We start from the raw sequence: 17,098 nt of genomic DNA on the forward strand, positions 1-17,098 counted from the left end.
TATTATTTGAATTTCATTAACAACGTAGTGCACTAACAATTAAGTGTTAAAAATCACAGACCAATTTGTTTAACTTAGAATCTAAAACACTAACAGGGATGGATACGGTGCATTCCTTTGTGAATTTTTTACATAATATTACACCTCATCTTGCATAATTTCATCAATGAAGTATAAATTGTCACCCAAATGTTACTTATGTACATTAGGAACTAAACTTATGATATAAAGGTAAGTTATGTTAAAAGTAATGAACGTGGATGTAAATGAAGGAGTGTTAATAATAGGTTTTAATAACATACGATGCTCTATTTAAGAAGGCGGTTAGTGCTCAATGGAAATAGCCTAGCCTTCTTAAGTGACAGAATGGAATGATAGCTCATATTTATGAACAGTGAGGAAGTACCAACCAATATTGCATTATGGAGAGTATATTATTGAACATTTGAAGCGAATAGCACAGTTTAAGGTAATAAATCACTCTCTGTGCTCACTCAACAACACCAAGCTTGTCTAATTAAGGAAACGTATCTAATTAATGCAAATATTCAACCATTATTAGGCTATCTTCTATAATGTGGGAAGATAGATTGACAAATCATCTTAATGTGCTAAAGTGATTTCTTCTAGTTATTCGATCATGATTCTTATAGCGAGAGAGACATAAGTTCTCCAATGTTCCATAAATGATGAAGAACACACGTCAAGTAATAATCATGCCTAACTAAAATGATTAACCTCACATGACCTACCTTTTGGAGGGTGGGGGTATTTTAAAAGTAGGGCTTAGCCAAGAATGCAAACTTAACCTAACATGCATGGATTCGACTCGAGGCCTAACATCACAGGCCATGGACTCAACCCTAGGCTTAACCTTACAAGGTCATTAGCTTTACAGACTCAAGTTTGATGTCCAAGAGTGCTGGCTTAAGCTATCAAGCACGGATTTGCTGCCCGGCTTAACCTTACAAGGGCGTTACAGACTCGAGTTTGACATTCAACCCCAGGCTTAACGTAACTAGACAAGATGAGACATGGTGCATGGGCTTTAGGAGCTCAGCTTCGTAGTGCATGGCGGCCATTCACATTATTTTAATAAGACAAGACAGATGGTGTAAAGCTTAATACATGTGCTTTATTCATGGGGGCATAACGCCGAAAGTTGACATCAGGTCATGGAGCTGAGTGACTGCAAAAGGCCAAAAGGGCTACAAACTAAAGGGCAAAAGGGAATGAGGTATGGTCTAGGGCTCAGATCTGAATGTGGAACAAGATGATGGTATGGGACTGTGGAGATGGTGAAAGATTTAACACATGTGCACTATTCATAGGGACATACCTCTATAAAGCTATTTCAAGGTCCTCAAGCTGAGCGGCTGCAGAGTCACAGATGTTGTTGCGTAATGTACTGCTGGTTTTTAGTGTTTGGAACTCTAAATGTTTATTGTAACAATTCGAGCTCAAAAATTTTAATTTTAGAATTATTCTAGAATTCTATTTTTGCTAGTTGTTTTACGTCGCACCGACACAGATAGGTCTTATGGCGACGATGGGACAGGAAAGAGCTAGGAGTGGGAAGGAAGCGGCCGTGGCCTTTATTAAGGTACAGCCCCAGCATTTGCCTGGTGTGAAAATGGGAAACCACAGAAAACCATTTTCTAGAATTCTAGAAATATAATACTGTTGATATGACTTAAGAGATTAAAACTTAAGCGTTCAGATCATCAAAAAAAATTTCACTACATGTGACTGGGACTGCTGGGTATCATGCTAAGTAAATGACTGCACGCTGAAAGTTTCTATTTAATTCTAAACACCTAACATTTGAGCTGCGTGAAATTAAAAAATTCCCCACACCGACTGGAAATCTAACTCAGCAATCTTTCCGTTGGACTGCTGTCTACCATAGTAACTAAATTATTGTGTGTTAAGTACAGAAACACCCAACTTTTGAGCTACAAGAAATGAAAATTTCGCCGACCCGACTAGGATTTGAACCCGGGACTCATTTACTTGGGAAACAAACAACCATGCTAACTAAATGACTGTACATTAACAGCTTATGTGTTTCACTGAAGCACCTAGTTTAGCGTTACAAGATTCAAAGGAAAAATCATTAGCAATACTAGGATTTGAACATGGAGCACGCTTGGACCCAAAGCGAAGTGCTATTCAAATATCTAACTCCAAAAATTCGAACTTCTAATTCTGAGCAAAGAAAACAATCGCTGATTTGGGTTCTCAAACCTGGAGCTAACTTCGACTCAGAACTAAAGGTCTTAAGTTCATAAGAAGAAAAAATGTTGAAAGACCTCAACCTGACCCGGAGTCGATGACAAGCTTTTCTTTCACTGAAGACTAAGTGTGAACGATTGGCACAAACTATGTTAACTGAATGTGGAAAGAGAATGCAACAAATTTTGTATTAAGTAAGGTCGTGACACATGTACGTCTCAGCAAAAATGAAATTGATTGTAGGAATATTCTGATTAGACTTGGAAATATTTGCTGTGACATGAAATACAAAGTTCATTGTTTTTGCAATTAGCCTAGCATGCACATCTTAGAAAAAGAACATTGGCGGTACGAGCAAGTTGACCAGACTTGAAAGTAACTTAATTGCTAAGACAGGGAATACAAAGTGTATTGTTCGCGCATCGAACTATGGGCTGCAGATTTGAAACCTGGAGATGTGTAATTTCCAGCTGAAATGTTTACATCACATGGCACCTAACATTAGAGCAGGGAGCAATTAAAAAATCCCCAGGATACCTGGTAATCAAATTCAGCACACTTTCCCTTGAACTGTTGACTATCATAATAGCTAAAGGATTCAATACACACAACCATCGAGCTAAACTAAATTAAAAATCATCGACCAAACTAGGAATCGAACCAGTGGCTTCTTTACATTGGCAAGAAACAAGAATGCTAACTAAAGGACTGTACATTAGAAGCTTGTTTGTTTAATTGAAACACATCAAATTCGGGTTCCTTTCACGGGGGGGGGGGGCAATAATAATATTCTCTTTACGTCTTACTAACTACACTCGAAAGTTTGAAAAGTTAGCAATAATAATTTTGAAGAACAAAACTGCTTTAATGCTGAATAGTCAACGTTCACGCACAATAAGAAACATAAGGCCAGCACTTTAACCTCTTGAGCTACTCAGCTCCGCAATGAATTTGCTAAGTGCAGAAATTTCAATCCCCGCTTTAAACAATTTTTCAAGATGCCAAAGTGCCAGAATTTAGTCCTGCAAGCTTTCCTTCATGTGCCAGTAAATCTAACGAAACAAGGCGGACGTATTTGAACACTTTCAAATACCATTGGGCTGAGCTAGAATAAAACCTGCCAAGTTGGGGTTAGAAGGCTAGCGCCTTAACCGTTTGAGCTACTCAGCTCGGCTATTCAATTATTAAGTACCATAAAAAACACACACTAATAATGATGATAATAATAATAATAATAATAATAATAATAATAATAATAATAATTTGGAGAATCCAACCCACAAACAAATGTTACAGTTTTCGTGTTTTTATTGTTGGCGAAAAACATTACAAAATGAGGATCGTGATAAGGTTAACTATGCAGGGAGCCACAGCTGAGTACTCTCTAACACTACTGATGAATGATATAAGGAGAAGAAGAAGAGGAGGAGGAAAGGCCAGGATGAGGAGAAGAAGGTGAAGAAGAAGAAATCTGTCGCTCTACAAGGTCGTTTCATAGAGATATTTTTAGCACATACTTTTAAATCTTCCTCGGTTTGAAATCCCTCTGACCTCCTGCAGAAGGAATTTCCATTCACGGCTGGCCACAACAAAGAAGGAATTATTGTAGGTAAAAGATTTTTGCTTAGGAATAGCGAGCAATGTCGAGCTCAGTGCTCTGGTGTTTTTATCATCGTGTTCAGAAAGGCTATGAAATTGTTGATACAAGTAAGATGGGGACTGTAAGGTAAGGATTTGATGCAATGAAGTTAGGGTATGCAGCTTGCGTATGTCTTCAAGGCGTGGCCATCCGAGGTCGACGTAAGACTGGGTAAAATGATCTGAAAATTTCAGATTTAATATAAATCTTACACAGGCATTTTGTGCACATCGTAGTTTATCCCGAAGCTCGGTTTTCAGGCCTTTGTAAACTACGTCACAATAATCGAATATTGGAAGAACGAGGGTTTCAACTAGTTTCTTCCTTAAACTGAATGGGGAAAGTAAATTTGAAATTGTTCAATAGGTGCAGCATCGCGAAAAATCGTCTACTCACAGATATTCTCTGATCCGTCCACGAGAAGTGCTGTTCAATGACCACTCCGAGACTTTTTAGAGTAAAGCTTGCTTTCGAAGTCATACCTGAGGAGTGGGCATGCAGTAATTAGTGGAAATAAGTCTTGAGTGGGCAACTGCTATGGTTTGGGATGTTTTGGGTTTAAAATAAGTCCATGCTGGGAAGATCATTAGCTTATGGCTTCTAGTGTGCCGTATTCATGTGTGACATATGCTACAGCGCAAACAAAACCAACTAGCACGAGCTCCGGAAACATGGCGCCGGAGCAGTTTAGACGAGGACTGGTTTATAAATGCCGAATACGCAATGAAGTGATTGTGAAGAAAGGACTTTACTTTCATCTATAAGCGGAGAAAACGTGTATATATGTGTAAATATTGTAGGAATTAAATCAAATGTAAAATGTAGAATGTATGAAAACAAGACGAAACCAAAGACTGAACACATAGGGTAATGTTACGGAGTATAAAATATCGATATTTGTTAATAAGAACGGTAGCGACATCTAGGTGTCAGTTGATGTAAGTAAACACCTAAGATAGAGTTCCACATCTAGTATCTAATTTTGTTATTCTATGACTTGTGTAAAACGTTAAAAGTATTCTTGTTCATTGTTAATGTCAATGTGATGGTAGTATGGAAATGATACGTAAAATTGTATGCAAAAGGAAGTTATTAGGGGATATGTATATGCAGTTAAGCGAATGCACCTGGCCTAAAATAACGGTGATATGCTTATGATTGTATAAAGGCCAAGCCATTACAGAAGGAGCAATACGATATATAATAGAGATTGTCCGTGTCGTAAATAACTTCATATAATCAGAAGTGTATGCGTCATTGATTTACTAGTGGCTCTGTGTGTTGTCAAAGAACTAATATTAACCTTTTTCAGGTGTAATCTGCATGAGTCTAAAAGGATGTTGTCAGAAATGTATTCAAGAAGTACTAATTCACAGAAGAATATGGAGTGCTAAATCATGTACGAGTAGGTCCAGCTGAGATGATGGAGTGGTTACCGGGATGGATAACCTAAGCCAGTGATTCATATAACCCTGGCCATTCAAGTCAGTAACTGCTTTCCATTATAATGATGTCTTTTTACTGTGTGTACTTTATTTGATGCAACATGCATCTGTATTTTATTTTAGTTACTAGTTTCTTTAATGTAGGTAGTAATGTATATGTAGTACATGTTCTGAAGTAGTTCGCCAAAACGTAATAGTAATTACACCTCGAGCGGCGTGATATTATGTTATTTGGTATATAGGAATTCTCATATGCGTTTGGCGACTCGGCATTCGAAATGATACGATACCGTACGAGTGAATGAATGGTTATGTTAGTGGATGACTTCGACATCGCTTATATTATGTTGTAGTGCCGTGATTACTGGAAGACACGAGCCTATGTATACATATGTAACAACATTAACATAGAATCAGCATATTTATCGCGAAGCTAACCTTGGTAATGCAGGTAAGTGACACAAATGTAGTAATGTTGTAATGACACTAGTGTGAATCAACGTGAGATAATAATAATAATGACAATGATGATGGTGTGAGTGTCAAATATATTAAGTACCTGCGATGATGGTGGTCATTGTGTTGATGAATAATTCAAGTGTATTAAGTGCTTGTGGTGGTAATAGTTATTATGATGATGAATAATAAAACATGGGGATGATATCGTGATATGCCACTGATGTGTGGGTTAGCTTACATAAAATTTAGTGGTTGAAATAATGAAAAGTGCTGTGCTGTGTGGATTATTTAATAAGATGGGAGGTGACAATGAAGATTTATCTTGATGTCGCTACATAGAACGTATTATTTAATTGCGTTATGCCAGTGTGAAGTTAGATAAAGCAAAAGGAGGTGTAACACTCGTATATAAGCTAATGCTGAAATTGTAATGCCCTGGTATAAGATGATGTTAAGGTTATAATACTCTTACATGATTGAATGCTGGGATCGTAATGTTGATATGTAAGTGTAGGCTAAGATGGTAAGGCAGATAATTATTAATTGCGATGAGATGTCGGTCACAATTCTCCTATCGATTATCGTTACGTTTCGGATGTCATATTCAAAATTTATGTCAATCATTAGGGTTTTTAGTCAGTATGACGGCGACGTGTTTGAGGCGTGCATAAGGCTTACCACGCGTACGGCTTCGAGGATATATGACGTGATATTAATAAGTTAGATGTTTACTTCATGGACATGATAGTTTAGTAGATGTAGTAGAGATGTCGTATGTGGTTTTATTAACATTTGAGAGTATATATTCTTGTCCTTATGTATATTATCTTTGATTATTTATTTTATGCATTAGCATTAAGGTAACATGATCCTCGAAGGTATGCGCGAGGATGGACGTGTAATTATTGTCGCGTTGAGGCGAACCTCATCAGGACGTACGAGTTAGTTAAGGTGGTGATGATTATTTATTTTAATTAGGTTAGGCATCACATATAAAAAGACATTATTATCAGCTGAATTTGACATGAACGAGATTCTCCTATTGAAAATCAGACATCAAATCAAACCTTAAGGAATAAGAATACCTAAAACTTGTGGAGTAAAAGAAAGAACACGGTCATAATGGTAATTTTCCAGGTTTAGGCATGTTATTGAATAAATATAGATTTAGGTTTGGAATTTCAAATAGCTGTTATAAAATGAGGAATGATCAATTTGAAATCACTGCATTATGTTGAATCGGGTATAAATTAATTAAATTACGACAGCCGTTTTATGTCATTACCTATTTGTTTTTCGGTAATATTTGAAATCTGGGTTATACTTTGGTTTCGTCTTAACTAGTAGGATCATTTATATTAATAAATATAATCCGATCCAGAATATCTCCATCTTTTCATTATGAAATAGATATACATGGCCTTACTTATGAAATTAATTCAAATTCCAAGATCATATTTGGTATAATCAATTTTAATTCAAGACAAGGTCTCGATTGTTACAAGCATGTAATAAATTATGAAAATAGGTGATGCAAACATAACGGCGATTGGCTTAGAAACTTTAATATAGAAATTTGATAATAAGCCGCCCGATAGGATTCCGAATCCAATTTTCCACCGTTGATGCGATTTCTATTCACCGGAACATATTAGCTAGCTGAGGCACATACAAAGTCCTGTGATCCTATGAAACAGCCCCATAACAATAAAAGAACCCGTCAAGACCCTGGGTGTAGAGTGCTCCCAATGCTAACCTATGGGGCAATGCCACGAGGAGGGCGTACTAGATCCATGCTAATTTCCTCGATTGCTTCCGAAGCGTGTTGGTTTTGCATGGATATACAATTGTACGTTGCCAGCAAAAATGTGACATTTACAATGAGTCAGCTGTTTAGCTAAGTCATTGATATAGACAGAAAGTGGCAAGTTGACCCTTGTGTTACACCTGTTTTTACATATTGCCACGAAGGAAAGGTACCCTGATTGACGACACTTTGGTGACGTTCGCGTAAATAGGCTCCCATCCATTTCAGAGTACTGTAGGAGAACCCTAGGCGATAAAGTTTGGATAGAAGCAACTCATGGTCTACAGAGTCAAATGCTTTGCTGAAGTCCAACAATACTAGAATTGTCAGCTTTTGCTCATCAGTAGCCTCATCACTCACGCTTAATAAGGTAGTACATGTACTGTGATTTCGTCGGAAAGCTGACTAGTGTGGGTCTAGTATGTCGTGGTCGTTGAGATAGTTCGTGATCTGATTATGCACAATGTGTTCGAGTCCTTTGGCTGTTATAGACAGTATATTAATAGGTCTGTAGTCACTGTTTAGTCTAGGAGATTTTGTTTTTTGTAAAGGATGTACCAGGGTCATTTTACAGACAGTTGGAAAAACACTGTTTTGAAGGAAGAAGTTGTATATGAATGTCAATACTGGAATAATGGTGTCGATAATTTTCTTTATCATTATAATGCATATGTTGTCCACCCCTGTGGATTTAGTTTTAATTTGCAAGAAAAGCGCTTTCACTTGCAGAGGTGAGACATAACTACAATAAAATTTGTCTCTGCCTATGCGTAGTGGGTTGTAATTTGCACTCAAAAGATTTTCTTTTGCTTCTTCGTTTAACTGCACATGGGAAGACATTAAGTGATTATTGAATTCATCAACAGAAAACTCCAATTCGTCTACCTTGTTCGGTTTATTTAGTCCGAATTGTCGGATTGAGTTCCATAAGGTACCGGGTCTTACGTGAGGTTTTATAAGGTCATGGGCGTACGATAGTCGAGCGTTTCTTACTGTATCGGCCGTTTTAATACATAGTCATTTGTAATAAAGTTTTCCTCTGTCGGGTAATGTTTATATTTCCTATGAGCTGCATCCCACTTGGCCATCATTACTTCTAATATTTTTTATCCACGGAGGAGTTTTTTAAAGATGCGTGCTGTTCATAGAGGGGCGTGTTTGTCAAAAATGTGAAATATCATGTTATTGAAAGGGTTGACCATGTTGTCAATGTTAGTTGTATGAGTTATCTCTTGCCACAGCATCGAAATAGCGTCTTTCAATAATTTTTCGATGTCAATATGGCTATAGTCTCTGTAAGTCACATATTTAGGTTTATGTTTGGGGTATTGGAGTGCGTAAGACATAAAGATAATGTCATGGGCTGACAGTACGGGAGGAGATATCTGGCCATGATGTAATACTCTGTCAGGGTTGTTCGTTACTATTACGTTCAGTAGTGTGTGTGTGTGAAGTTTTAGTGTGGTGAGTGGGAGAAAGTAGGAGGATCGCCATACCGCATGCCAGAAACATGTTCAATAGATGGGTGGTTTTGGAAGGATCTGAATCTAGAAGGTTTGTATTGAAGTCTCCCATCATTATAACATGTTTGTACATAGGTTCTGTTAAGATCTGTCTCTAAGTCATTCAAACGGTGAGCTTTAGGTGGCTTGTATACAGCACCTACTAAGCATTTCACAGTAGAGACCTGTATCTCTATGAACATGTACTCAGGTTTTTGCTCATACGGTTGAGGAGACTGACAGATAATTTGAGGTATCAAGCACAAAGAGACAAAGCACAGACCCCACCTCTCCCTTTGCCAAGTCTCTCATTTCTCAGAAGGCAGTAGCCAGGTAATTCCAGATCCTTAGCCTGCTGTTTGACTTTGAACCAACTTTCACTGCATAAGATTATATCAAAGGACAGTAGTATGAAAATCGCTGTTAGTTCATGTACACCAGCTTGAGAAACTAAACTCTTTGCATTAAGGTGACATGTGAAGTGCGCTTTTATGTCTATTTAGAGCTGACTGGAGAATGTGTGTTGCAGCTTCAAGGACTGGGGATTGGGTCAATGGACTAGCAGGTAGACAGGTTGAAGGGATGGATTGGGAAGGGGAAGTGTGACAAAGGAAAGTATTGCTATGGTCATAGGGAATACGGCTGTGGTATGCATTGCCAATTAGTAAAATAAAATTAACTAGAACACAGCATGCGACTATATCCTATGAATGGTCAGCAATTAACATATTTTAGATAGTGAAATTGTCCGTAGTAGTAATAATATTAATAATAATAATAATAATGTGCAACAGCAGATTAGGCATACAGAATACACAAGTAGGAGCTTATTGTACGTTGTGTTGGTGTGAGATCTATGTGGACGTAATATGGAGGCCTAACTTAAGTTAGAACCAGTTAGGAAAATTAATAAAAAGGGTAACTAGATGGACAGGTGGTAGGATCAGAAGGGAGATAACCAAATAGATATTTAGATAAATAGATAAATAAATACAGTAAATGGATAGATAAGTAGAGAGCTAGGTACATAGATACAGCTACTTGAAAAAACTAGGTTCTCAGCTGTGACTTATGTTGAAAGATGGGAGTGGACTCACATTGCCAAGTGATAAGGCAGCACTGCAACAGAAGCTTATGCCATAGGAAGTTCCATTAACTGGCACACTCTTAATTTCATGACGTCGGCATTTTTGATTATGATGTCTCCTGAGTAAGTCAAAGTGTTTGTACAACCAAAATGCTCAATTGCCACTTTCAAGATGGACATTCTGATAGCCATTAGATCTTCATGGATTTTTGTGGATGAGCCTTTCAGTTTCCTTTTCCTAGTGAAGATATCCTGACATGAGCGATAGGACAAAAATTTCACTAGGATAGGTCTCATTTTCCCTGGTGATCGAGGTCCTGCTCCGTGACACCTATCAATGCCATTAAGTCTAACATATACACCTACTGCTTTGCACACGTTCAGCACTGGTTCATCACAGCTTTCATTTGAACATTCAGGGATGCCGAAAATTCTTACATTACTTCTGCTGTATTGCTCCAATGAATCACACTTGGCATCCCTATCCTTCTTCAGTTTGTGGATTTCTGTCTCCTTCTTATCAAGTTTTTTAGGTAACTCTGAAAGTGTTCTGATATTAAATTTTAAACTTTTTTCAAGTTCTTTTATGACCACTTCTGTTATGCCGGTCAAAGTGGCCTGCACAATTTTTTCAAGGAAGCTGTCCGAATTAATGAAGTCGTCCACACACACTTCATGAGGCAGCGTATGTTGGCAGCACTGGTAGTGGCTGGGCTTCCAACTCCATTGTTTCGGTGAGCCATTTTCTTTACAATGAAAATTTGGAACAAAAAGAAGATCAATACCGACAAAACATGTGGGTATATACAAATGTAACATTTCTGCAAGTTTTTATCACTTCCACTGCTGTATAACACCTTCAAATCACTTGATTACTGTGGAGCCTCATTCACTCACGTCCGTCACCAAACATTTCAACAGATAGCTTAGAAACTATACATGGTGCGGCCTGAACGGTGTCCTGATGCATTATACATTTACACAAGGTTTACCTACATGAGTACGTTTAATGATTGTAGTAATAATAATAATAATAATAATAATAATAATGAGCACTAGAATGAGTATTAAGTTTCAGCAAATTTCACACTTTCCTGCATTCTTGTTGTTGTTGATGCTTGTTGTTTCAAGCGGCCTAACATCGAAGGTCATCGGCCCATTTCCTGCATTCAGTCAGTGTTTTTGTCAGTATATACATTTTACGAGGTAGTGACTATCGCACATGTCATTTCAAAGTAAACAAACAGTCATCCGTTGGGTTGTGGTATTTTGTCTATACACAAATTTTGTTGTGGAAGCAATGTATTTAAGCGATTAGAAAATTGAGAACGCAATGTAGGCCTTGCCATTCCCCAACAACACAGAATATACAATAGTAAGCAGATCAAAACATTGAAAATTCGATCGATCAGTCGATCAATCATAGTCGCTACTGCTTGCTATAGCCTATCCTTATAGCTACTGATGCTATTGGTTACTTCACATTCAAGATCACACTTGTTTTCTTTAATGTTTATTCAGATTTATTTACAATTTATTCCTGGCATAAAAGACATACCCAAGATTAATGTTATAAAAATTGAAACATGTGCTTCTATTAATGGATAAATATGGTATGACCATTTCAACTGGTAGAAGAACGAATTTCGAGACTTTTTCTGAATTCCCTGTTATTTCCTGGATTTCCTGCTATTTATTGAATTCCCTGACATTCCCCGGTTTCCCGTATGGGCGAAACTCTGTTAAACCTGTATTTGGATGGTGAGGCCAGTCTTCTTTTTTTTTTTTTTGGTAGAAGTGAAAAGATGTTCATGAATGTGTGTTAATGTGTATGTTTTTACTAGCTGATGTGATAACCTCCTCCTGTCTTATTAGTCAAATGGGGACGCTCATGCTTGAAGTTGGCTACAGCTTCAATCTTGAAATCTACTATTGAGGGATGTGTGGTAAAGAATCTGTAACGTGAGGAGGGTAGGAAGATATTCAAGATTAGGAAATAAGGGTTAAATTTGACAAAAAACACTGTGTATACATTTACTTACCCCCTCGACCTTTCTGGTGTTAACTAGTTGCCTTTGCAGCATCAGAACAAATGACACTTGCACATCTTGTATTGTATCTGTGTGGCATTTAGGGAACAGAGTGTGGCGGAGGAGAGGAGATGGGCGGAGCATTGAGCTTATGCAGTGTTGGCTGTAGGCTGAACATTTACACCGATAACGGCAAAACTTCTTCGGAGCAGCTAAAGAAATCAAGGCTTTCTCGCAAAACAACCCTCAGAAAACCAACTCTTCACACAACTGCAGGCATGAGACTGACATGGCATTTCATCCCTCCTGCAGCAACACACTTTGGTGGAATCTGGGAAGCAGCTGTCGAGAGTCTGATATATCACCTCAGAAGAGTGATGGATTCTTATCGCTTCACCAACAAAGAATGGACCACTCTCATAACACATACATCCTTTCACCAAACATCTTTTAGATGTGCCTTAATTGTGTAAATTGGAATTTGTGAATTTAGACATGTCTTAATTGTGCAAATTGTCATTTGTGAAATTACAACAAGTCTCCTCATATTTATAACACACGTTCCTCTATGTAACACTTTGACTAGAGTGATCAGGATCGTGATTTTTATCCCTTAGGAATGAGATCATGGCTGATGATGCCCATGCAATGGGCAAAACATGTCTCCTTAAATTAGTATGACAAGATCAAAATCTTAATATTAAGAACCCAACGTGTACTGAATACATGGATTTCAATAAACTTTTGTAACATTGTTGAATTAATGTACATTTTAATACGGACCAGTCATGAGATTTGTGACATATAATTATCTGAGATTGTTGTAAACCCACGGAGTGAAATTAAAGTCCACTGTTTGTATCGGAGATAAACCCTGTATACAAATGTTAGACTAATGTTGTGTAGGAAACTATCAACTCATATAAAGACTATACATCCAATCATACATAAGGAAGGCCATCTTCTTGTCGGTGGAAGACTGCACAATACTCCAATACTAGTGGACTGGAAGAATTAGAAATTCTGCTTCATCTCACAAATATAATTATGATGGCAGAACACCTTCATCTACTTCATAATGGCACTCAACACACTGAGAGAAACGTTTAGGATCTCATCAGCAAAGGGGACTGAAAGAAGCCACACTCATACACATCTCAAGTGTTGTAAGTTGAATGCAGATAACTCAGAACAATTAATGCAAAATACACAAAAGGTGCCTCTAACCCTGACATACCAATTTGTTATAACTAGCATAGAGTATGCCTGCCCAAGTCTAGTAAAAAATCGTGTAAAATCGAACAAGACCAGACTGCCTATCTACCAAGGCTGTCTAAATAGACATGATACCCGATCTCACCACAACAACATTTCTCTCCGCACTTTATCGACTTAGTTCTCATAGAGGTCAACTCCTGAATATTTACAGCAATAATGGAACAAACTTCTTTGGAGCAGCTACAGATATCGAGGCCTTTCTACAAAACAACCCTCAGAAAACCTACTTTTCACACAACTGCAGGCATGGGACTCAAGTGGCATTTCATCCCTTCTGCAGCACCACACTGGTGGAATCTGGGAAGCAGTTGTCAAGAGTCTGATATATCAGCTCAGATGAGTGATGGGTTCTTATCGCTCCACCAACAAAGAAGGGACCATTATTACAACACATACTCACATCCCTTCACCAAAGCTAAATGATGACCCTTTTAACACTTCCTACCTAACAACATCCCATTTCCTTATAGGAGAGCCAATTACTTCACTCTCTGATCATGATTATACAACCTTGCCCACAAGGCTATACTTTCAGCAGCTAACCCAGATCTTCCAGAAGAGATGTTGAAATGAATATCTCAATAAATGGGCAATGAAATATCCCATAGCAACATAGTCAAACTGAAAGAAGATGACACGAATGCTATGAAGTGGGCGATGACAGTGATCTAATGTGTATCCTGGTAAAACCAATATAAATGGTCCGTTATTGGACATTTGGACGGACCATTTATATTGGTATTATAAATTTACTCATTCGGAACAAATGTTTGAGGTTCCCTATGGGAATCAACAATCAACATATCCTGGTAATGACGAATTCATTCACGTAACGAAAGTTCAGGTGAGTAACGGTGAACTTACTAGCCTTATTCACAAACACTATCCCTTACGAACTACGAAACATAAAGGCAAGATAACTCTTGAATCGCTTATCTATTCCTTGCATGTTGAAGTAATATTGTTCCGGGATTATCTGTGGAACGCAGAGAGGTGAAAAAAGGTGTCAGCTTTGAATGGGTCTATCTACGATATCAAAGATTAATTGAAACATTAAAATAAAGGTTATATTTCTTCTCAGATCTCAAACTTAACAAAAATTTTCACTAGGTGAAGGAACAAAATGTCAGATACAAAATAGCAAAAAAAATAGAAACGCAAGGGTTGGAAATTACAAGTTTTGAGCTTCCAGCTCCAATTTACAAGTTTACAACTTCACAAATGTTGTGTTTGTTTAGATAACGAGAGATATCTCCCAAGACACAGTTCAAGAGCACCTTGCTCCAAAGGTTACACGTACAGCCTTCCGAAGGCCCCCTCAATATTACACCAATATCACGAAAGAGTTTACATGCTCCTTAAATTCAACCAAGGAGGCTATGCTCAAACCTTACAATTTCTTGCCTCTTAAGGCACAATGTACAATTTACAATTCCTTTAGACAGGGGTATCTATTACCCATACTACTGGGCCTTTGTGGAAAAGAAGAACAGGATAAAATACTGGTCCAACCTCAAAATGTATGGAGCCGTACACTTGCGCTCCTTTAAAACCAAGATTTAATACCCTACTTGGGCTTGTGGCCCGATGATGCAGAGGCTAGGGAATCCCACACTACTGAGGTGAATAGAAAAAGAAGTTAATGAGTGATTTACAGGAGGAAAAAAAGTTACAAAATCGGAGCCACCTCAAGATAAATTGAAAGAGAATTCGAGATGGTAGAGAATTCTCTATTAACCGATTTACAGTTTAAGTCTGTATGAAATTTTACATTAGCAGAAAGAAAGTTTACGTTATAGAAAACAGATGATTACATAGTTAAATATAAGAACCTACCCCTCGGGTGAGTTTGCGGAAATAGATACAGAGATAGAAAACTGGTGGCTTTTAACTGGGCTGGTGTACTTCCTGCCGAACAATCAGGCACACTGCCTCCTCTATTAACACACACACTCAGAAATTTGACGAGTTTAGACGAGGTAACTAGAAAAAGCCGCGGCATTTATACCCGAGGGGAGGGTTCGAGAAGGCATCAGACTAAATCCGACCACACTCTCTCAATTTATTGGATACTCAAGTAGATACAAGAAGCTTATGATTGGCCAAAAAATAAATACAGAAAATTTGTGATTGGCCAGACTCCAAAGCTGGCAGGATGAGAAGGAAGTGTTGCAAACCATGAACTATCAAAATACATGAAAGTCAATTTAGATGAGAAAACTTATAAACACAAGACTTCTTTAAATCATTAATTATTACACCTTGCACCAGAGTGCATGACTTCAGTTTTTTGTACGGACATCTATGGAGAAAAGTTCAAACTTCTAGATGTACACCAAAACAAAACAAAGAAATCCAGTCAGTTTAAGTAACTTTAAAATAAAATATTACTCAGTTATTCAGTAGTGACATCTTCTGATTACTACTATACGCATTAGCAGTTTCAAGTTTTGTTCAATAGATAGTGTTCCTTAAGGCACTTCTATTAAATGTGCGGGGTTGAGGTGTACTTCCTGGTACATATATTATAAGTCAAAATGGACTAGTAACACCACAGACCACATAAAGGAGAATAACAATATTTTTCACTTCCCAAGAGATGGCTACAATGTGTGTGGTATACAAGCGAATGCTGACAGTAAACAAGCATATAACCTACAACTTGTATGAACAAATTATCTAGAAATCAATAATTAATGTAATCAATAAGATAACAAAGTTGTTTCATTTGGAATCAACTAGTAAAATATCCTGTAACAGTAATAAAACAATGTGTCTTTTAGCTACTTTGTGTTCAAAACTATTTACAAATTCAAAAGTATCAGTAGGAATGATACCAGATCCCATATAACATAGAATAGAGGTCTTCGGAATAATACTAACTGATGCACAAATCATAACGCAAGACTGTGGAACAACTTGAAGGAAAAGTGAAAACTAGGTAAGTAAACAGTCAATCTCATAAAAAAGTATATTTTCTGTAGGACTATCAATCATGTGCCCTGAAATGAAGGATCAAACCCTGGTATCTGTTGAGCAATTTTCTACCCATTTCCATTTCCTGATGATGGCTTATCAAATTATGTACATTACCTCAAGAGAGTTTTCCTGCGATGACCCTGGCTGTGTTAACTCTGATTTAACTTCTTCTTTCAGAGCTATCACTTCTGATACGTGTTCAAAATTTTCCTGTGGAAAATAAGATATATTAGGTATGCTCATAACACACACCTACAAATACTGTCACTAACAAATGAGTATGTTAATTCATTGATTTCCAGTATTACAGTTACTTTCAGAATTTCACTGATGTTTAAGGATGATTTCTACCAGCAGAGAACTGTTATAACCAAAGGCTGTACTGAGAATGGTGTTACTATTCTTGCCCACTCCTTATGTCAGAGAAAGGATGAGATGGAGAACAAAATATAAAATGCAAAATATTTTCTACCCATATCAGAAGATATAATACCAGGGATGGAATTGGGGCCATCTCACACAAAATTTGGAAGGAAGCAGCGATAGGCATAAACACTAAATTGTATGAACTGTTTTCATATGTACAATCATATCAATCAAATCATAAAAGTTGTGTGAACCAATTAGAAGCATTACA

The sequence above is a fragment of the Anabrus simplex genome, chromosome X (assembly GCF_040414725.1).
Source record: "Anabrus simplex isolate iqAnaSimp1 chromosome X, ASM4041472v1, whole genome shotgun sequence".
Taxonomy (NCBI): domain Eukaryota; kingdom Metazoa; phylum Arthropoda; class Insecta; order Orthoptera; family Tettigoniidae; genus Anabrus; species Anabrus simplex.